Source organism: Peromyscus maniculatus, chromosome 15 (assembly GCF_049852395.1).
Source record: "Peromyscus maniculatus bairdii isolate BWxNUB_F1_BW_parent chromosome 15, HU_Pman_BW_mat_3.1, whole genome shotgun sequence".
In the NCBI taxonomy this organism is placed as follows: domain Eukaryota; kingdom Metazoa; phylum Chordata; class Mammalia; order Rodentia; family Cricetidae; genus Peromyscus; species Peromyscus maniculatus.
Genome location: NC_134866.1, coordinates 45,110,045 through 45,116,236, shown reverse-complemented (window position 1 = coordinate 45,116,236; position 6,192 = coordinate 45,110,045). Strand labels below are relative to the sequence as shown.

Genomic DNA, 6,192 nt, shown 5'->3' with positions numbered 1-6,192 from the left:
TGCATTTCCATCCACAATTCTTTATATGCCTTATATCCCAGGCAAAACTCTAGTTTACTAATTCTTTGTCATATAATATTTTCTAGGGTTCTGGAAATCAAACCTAGGGCTTTGTATAGGCTAAGCAAGCATACTGCCGATGTGCAATATCCCAGCCCTGCGTCACATGTTTTTCAGTATTTCATCTACCACTCAAAATTTTCCTGTGTTTTGTCAATAATGTATGTAGTTATCTGAATTGTTGGGTCTGGGATTTCTATGAGACACTGGGCATACAAAAAGTTCTGGTCTTTGGAAAAGTCACCCTTTGAAACTCACGGTTTCCAAAGGAAAACAAACACAGACACAAAACCACCGCCGTTGATAAATGGCCCAGCGGAGGGAAAGCCAGTTGCTGAGAGAATAAGCCTAGGTTTTGGAAAAACACTAGAAATCATCTGTGAGATGAAAGAGGAGGGACTAAATGACAAAAGTATATCTGTTGTTTCTCTTATTACAAGCCAGGGACAGAGAAGAAACAGTGTGTATGCCAACATGAAGTGCTATAATAGAAAATCACCTGTATGGGATACTGTAAACAATGCACAAACCAAAGAATTGGAGCTTTATTTACTAAAATCAAACATAGTTAATTCAAATGTAATCCACATACAGCTAATTCAAATCTAGCCAATTTTTGCATTTGAACATATTTCCCTTTTGACACTATGTGCCTTAGCTCTGATACACATATATACATACAAATATATATATATATATATATATGTACCTATGTATGTGTGTGCATATGTACACATCTATGTATACATATTGTTCTAGTTAGCTTTCTGTTACTGTAACAAAGTCCTGACATAAATCAACTTATAAGAGAGAAATGTTGCTTTTGACTCACAGTTTCAGTTACAGCCTCTTGTGTTTGGAGCCGAGGAGAGGGAATACATGATGTATTGAAGAATGCAGTGGACCAAGCTTTTCAGTTCATGTCTGTGAAGCGAAGAGCAAGAAGAAGAGAATGCGTTAGATGATCAACATCCCATTAAGTGGCTTGCCCACGTTGACTCAAAGCCTGCCATTTGCCTTCACTGCCTAAGGGCTCCACCACCTCTGTAGCACCTCTACAGTGGACCAAGCCTTTAGGCTGCACATGGGCCTGTAGGTTCCACTGACCCGAACCCGAACCCTAGCAAGCATACTTGTAGCCATTCCCCACAAGAGCTCTATTCCTCAGCCCTGTGACGGTCCAAGATGGTAGGTGCTTACGTAAGAGGAATGCAGACAGTACGAACTTCTTCAGTCCTCTCTGAAGGTCTCCGTCTGTTCTGGTTCCACCTCTGCAGTTTTCTTCCTGTCATTCCTGTGTAAGGGGATGCTGGCTTCATCACCTTTTAAAGATGACTCAGTGTGTAAAGCACTTACAGTCAAAGCTTGGAGACTGGAGTTCAGATCCCTAGAAGCCAAGTAAATGCCAAATAAGAGAGTGAGGATGGGTAATCCCATCTTATACTCACAATGAGAAAAGACGATGAGAATCCCAGGGACCTCAAGGGCTGGCAATCCCAGTGCACACAGTGGCCAACCACAAGGGAGCCTAGAGACATGGCATGCATGTGTCTTTGTGCATATATGCATGCACACACACACTCATGTCACACACACACAAATAAAATTTTTAATGTGGAAAGCTAAATTTCTGTAAGTAGCCCCTTAATGATGGAAGTCGGGCATTCTATTGCATTCTGTACAAAGGCATATGAGGGAACTGATAGGCAATGCTTCTAGGCCTGTATTCCAAGCACTTCCCTGTTATCACTCCATGGGCCATGGTTGATATTGACTCAGAATTTCTTGTTGCTGACATGATAAGCATCAGTCTGACAGTGTCAAGTCAGTGGAACCATGAGGGCATGCTTGTTATTGGAGCTAATCTTAACTTCCTTTACATAAGACACCTTGTTTCCTCCTCAGTTTTTCCTATGAACTACAGCCAGAGCCGGGTAAGATGAACTTGGATAACTGGAGGGTTATTCTTGCTGCTCTCGCACGAATCCCTTTTTTACTTTTGGAACTGACCTATGTACATGAAGAAGATGACGTTGCTTTTAGCTTAGTTGTTTTGCTTTTTTCTTTGTGTCCTAAGTTTTCATTTCCATTATGGCATAATTGGAGGGATCAAACCCAGGTCATCATAAGTGGGCCTGGGGACCTCCTCAGTAACTCTGACGTATCAGAGAAGCAAAACCAGTTACACAATTGTATAAGGCCATTACCTCCTCCTGAACCATGTTATTTGGCAGTCCATTGATTTTTCTTTTACTTTTTCGGGGGGGGGGGGCATTTTCTTTTTTCTTTTAGTTGTTTGACAGTTTCATACATTTATGTAATGACTTTTCCTAATTCCATATTGCTTTTCCTTGTTCTTTTCTCATCCCCGGAGCCCTCCTGCTGACCAAGCTCCCTCCCACTTTAACATCTTCTCTCTGTGTGTTCCACTGAGTATGCTCAGTTTCTGGCCTAAGCATGGGTGAGAGGTTGTTTACCAGAGCAAGGGCGACTCATCATTGGCTTCACCACTGGAGAAAATGATACCTTCCCCCCAACAACCTTTAATTGCCCACAGTCCCTCAGGGAGGGGTGGGGACCATGGAGGCCTTTTCAGGAGGTTTCTTTTTAATGTGATCTGGGAATTGAACATAAATGCCCTGGCTCCTTTCTGAGTATGGTAAATGGAAAGAGGAAGGAGCTAGCATTTGTTTCTGGCTTATCTTACAAACTGGGTACAGTCTGGGGTTTCTGAATCTCTCTAGTATGGCCAAGGTGACCGTCCAGCATCAATGTTCACCCTAAACCTTAATTACGGTCTTCATTTTCCAATCAGTTGCACATACTTCTACTAAAGATGAGAGGCTAAGAGCAGAGGACCACAAATTTGAGAACAGCCTTGGCCATGTAGTGAAGTCAAGGTCAGGCTCAGTTACCTAGTGAGTGTAAACTGGTGGTATGCAAAGTCATACTCTTTCCAACCTGTCCTCTACTTCCCCAGAAAGCAATTCTCTCTCTGCTGTGAGTAGGGAGGGGCATGCCAGCATGGTGTTATAAAAGGGGCTACAGTGGATTTGAACACCTTTGAAGACACAGAAAGCATGATTAGCTTTGAGATGTCAAGAAAAGGGCTTATTCCAAAATTGGTATTTCAGCTAGGTTTCCAGTCATGGGCTGTGTCAGGTGTCACTGGTAAAGGAAGACTCGCTGGACAAACGTCACTGAAGTTTAGAGGAAAGAGCTCAGAAGCACGCCACATACAAAAAGAACAAGGAACTCTTCACTGCTGGAGCATCACATTTACGTAGGACTGAAGTGATGGGTGGGTCTGGACTCAAGAAATGTAGACCTCAAGAAATGTAGACTGAGCCTCCCCACCCACCCTACCCCTGCCCCTAGCCTGACCTCTATCTGGAGAGTGGGTCTTACCAGAGTACAACTTTATAATCAACATGATTTTGTTTATGGTCACTCGATGGCTGACACTATCATTTGAACAGTGTGTGGCTAAGGATTTCCACAGTCCCTTTGAAGCTTTCTTAGCTATGATTTCATGTTTGGTGAGTCAGAGGGAGCAAGCAGGATCAGGAAGTGCTGAACAATAGGACTGGGAATAACCGTTCTCACAGGTTGAAGGCAGCTGATAAGGTCACAGGGTGGGGCCTCCCTCATCCTCCTACTCCAGGCAGAGTGTGATGCAGGACTAGCCCTTCCCTTATATCCAAGGGTAGCTTGCTTGTAGCATATTTGTAAAGTCTGAGACACAGGGACACCCTCTGCCCTTCATACCACTTTCTGAATGTGCACCTGTCTAAATGCGCACAGACTGTTACACACACACACACACACACACACTGTTGACAAGTACACCAACTCCCTCAAAGTCCTCATTAGAAAAATGAGGAAAAGATAGGACTCCAATAAGTAGGATAAATTATAGGTGTGTGTGTGTGTGTGTGTGTGTGTGTGTGTGTGTGTGTGTGTACACTTTTTAGATAAATAGTAAATACTTTCTGACCATGAATTTTGGAAATGTATCATAATGGACCTAGAAGAATAAATCTGGAAGGAAGCTCAGGCATCATTTAATGCCTTATTTTTATAATGATGAAACTGAGCCCCAGAGATAATTTGTCAAATAGTCAAGTTCTAAGAGGATTTTAATTTAAGCAAAGCTCATTTAGCTACATTGTACCTATTTTCAATAGATACAATGCTAGGTATCGATTTTGTCTCTAAAAGTACCATTGATTCTTAGAGTCCATTACAATATCTCAAAGTTATGTTTCCCCACTAGACTCAATATACATGAAGATGAGATTCATGCTTTTTCTGAATGGCCCATAGTACACAATGTATGCTTAGAATTGCTCATCAGGGCAGAGGATGTACACCTCAGTGGCACCGTACTTGCCTAGAATAGGAGTGATTTCCAGGATTCAATCCTCAGTACTGTACACACACACACACACACACACACACACACACACACACACACACACACACACATATACACACACATAGGATAAATTACAGGTGTGTGTGTGTGTGTGTGTGTGTGCCTCCTGTTATGTGATATTTAGATATTCTATCTATGTTAGCTGCTCAGTTTCCTGTGTGACTTAAGTGTCCAATGGACACTTCAGAGATTTTCTTAGAACCTATAATTGATAGAAGAAACCAAACTAAAGTCATGATATTGCCACCAAATACTACTTTAAAAACAACCCCTTGGCATTTTCTAGAGTATGATATCAGATGGATGGTTCAGATAGAAATTTCTGTCTGTTCTTCTGGGCTTTTTTGTGGCTAATGAGTTTACAAGAACCATTTTGATGATCAGAGAAAGCTATATAAGGGTTTGTTTTCAATTTCCTTGATGATAAACTGGGATGGAAAGAGCTCTTTTGATAAACTTGGCCCTTTGGCCATGTATAGGTTGGAATAATCACATAACTGATGTCAGTGTAAGGATTTCGTGTCAGTGACAGCCCAGCAGTGAATGGTGCACCCCAGCTGGAAGTCACCTCAAATGAGGTGGAATGTAACTTGACAATGTTAAATCTATGTTAAATCAAATACAATATAAAATTTGCTTGACATAGTGTTTCCTGCAATACAAACAACAGAAAGTAAAGTTTAAGAGAATCTTACCTGACTGCAAGGAGATAAAGACAGACAGATGAGATTCAAGGACAGGGAGAGTGTGAGTGAGGCTGGGCCCCAAGTAGGAAGGAGCTTCTCTTCAGGGCCCACAGCAGATAGCCAAACCCTCTGTCTTATGCTAAAGCTCATTGGTACCACCCAGCTACGTCTGCGAGCTATTAATAACAGGTTCAGCTGCAGACTGCCATCCATCTTCAAGGATAAGATCAGGATGGCTCAGGAAATGGCTGTGAAGCTGTTTACTTTCTCATGACCTTTCCTCCTCAGTCAGCCAGCAGGTGCTGTCAGGAGAGCTGGCCCACAGGGGAAAAAGCTCCCGGACAACAACAGTTAGGGATGATTTTCTGAGTTGATAACGGTGGATCACAACCCTACGGAGGGCATCAGAACAAAACTTCAAGCTTGGGAAACAATGGGAGTCACTTGCAGAGCAGAACCTTTGTCTCATCTCTCTACTCGGGGGACAGACCAAAAGGCTTGCCATTTTTGCCAGATCCCCAGGCTTCACTTGTGCCAACTTGACTGAGTAGAAAAAGATTTGAGTCTGTGAAAATAAATGTTGTAAGTTCACATTTATAGAATTAATTTAGAAGGTACTTTCTGTCTGTAGAAGAGCAAGACAGAAAACAAAGAACATGTTTCAGGTTAAAAGTTGAGGCCGCAGTAGGTCAGTATGGGTATAACTGGGAAGCAAGGAAGGTTGGCTTCTGTTTGCAGACTCACATTCGCAACTTGCCTGTTTCAGTAAATTAGATTCAGAACACTTCCCTTAGGGTGACTCCTACAACCTCCTGAATCATTTCTATCAATCTTACCACTTTTTCAGGAAATAAAGCAATATCTTGAGAAAAACAAAGCTTGTAATAAACCAACGTTTAGTAAGAGTGTGACATCATCAGGTCCCACCTGTAGTTCACAGAATAGTTTGTACTTCACTCAGGGAGAGGACCATTTTTTTTTTGTTGTTGTTGTTGTTGTTGTCTTTGG

General features: G+C 42.1%; 1 long non-coding RNA gene across 1 annotated transcript; it reads right to left on the bottom strand.

The window, feature by feature from the left end:
* Positions 1-889: 889 nt before the first annotated feature.
* LOC143268763 (uncharacterized) lies at positions 890-5,289 on the bottom strand. The gene is made up of 3 exons (XR_013044888.1): positions 5,194-5,289; positions 1,261-1,447; positions 890-984 (listed from the first exon to the last, which is right to left on the bottom strand). It is a non-coding gene; the product is annotated as an uncharacterized LOC143268763 (long non-coding RNA).
* Between the last annotated feature and the right edge of the window lie 903 nt (positions 5,290-6,192).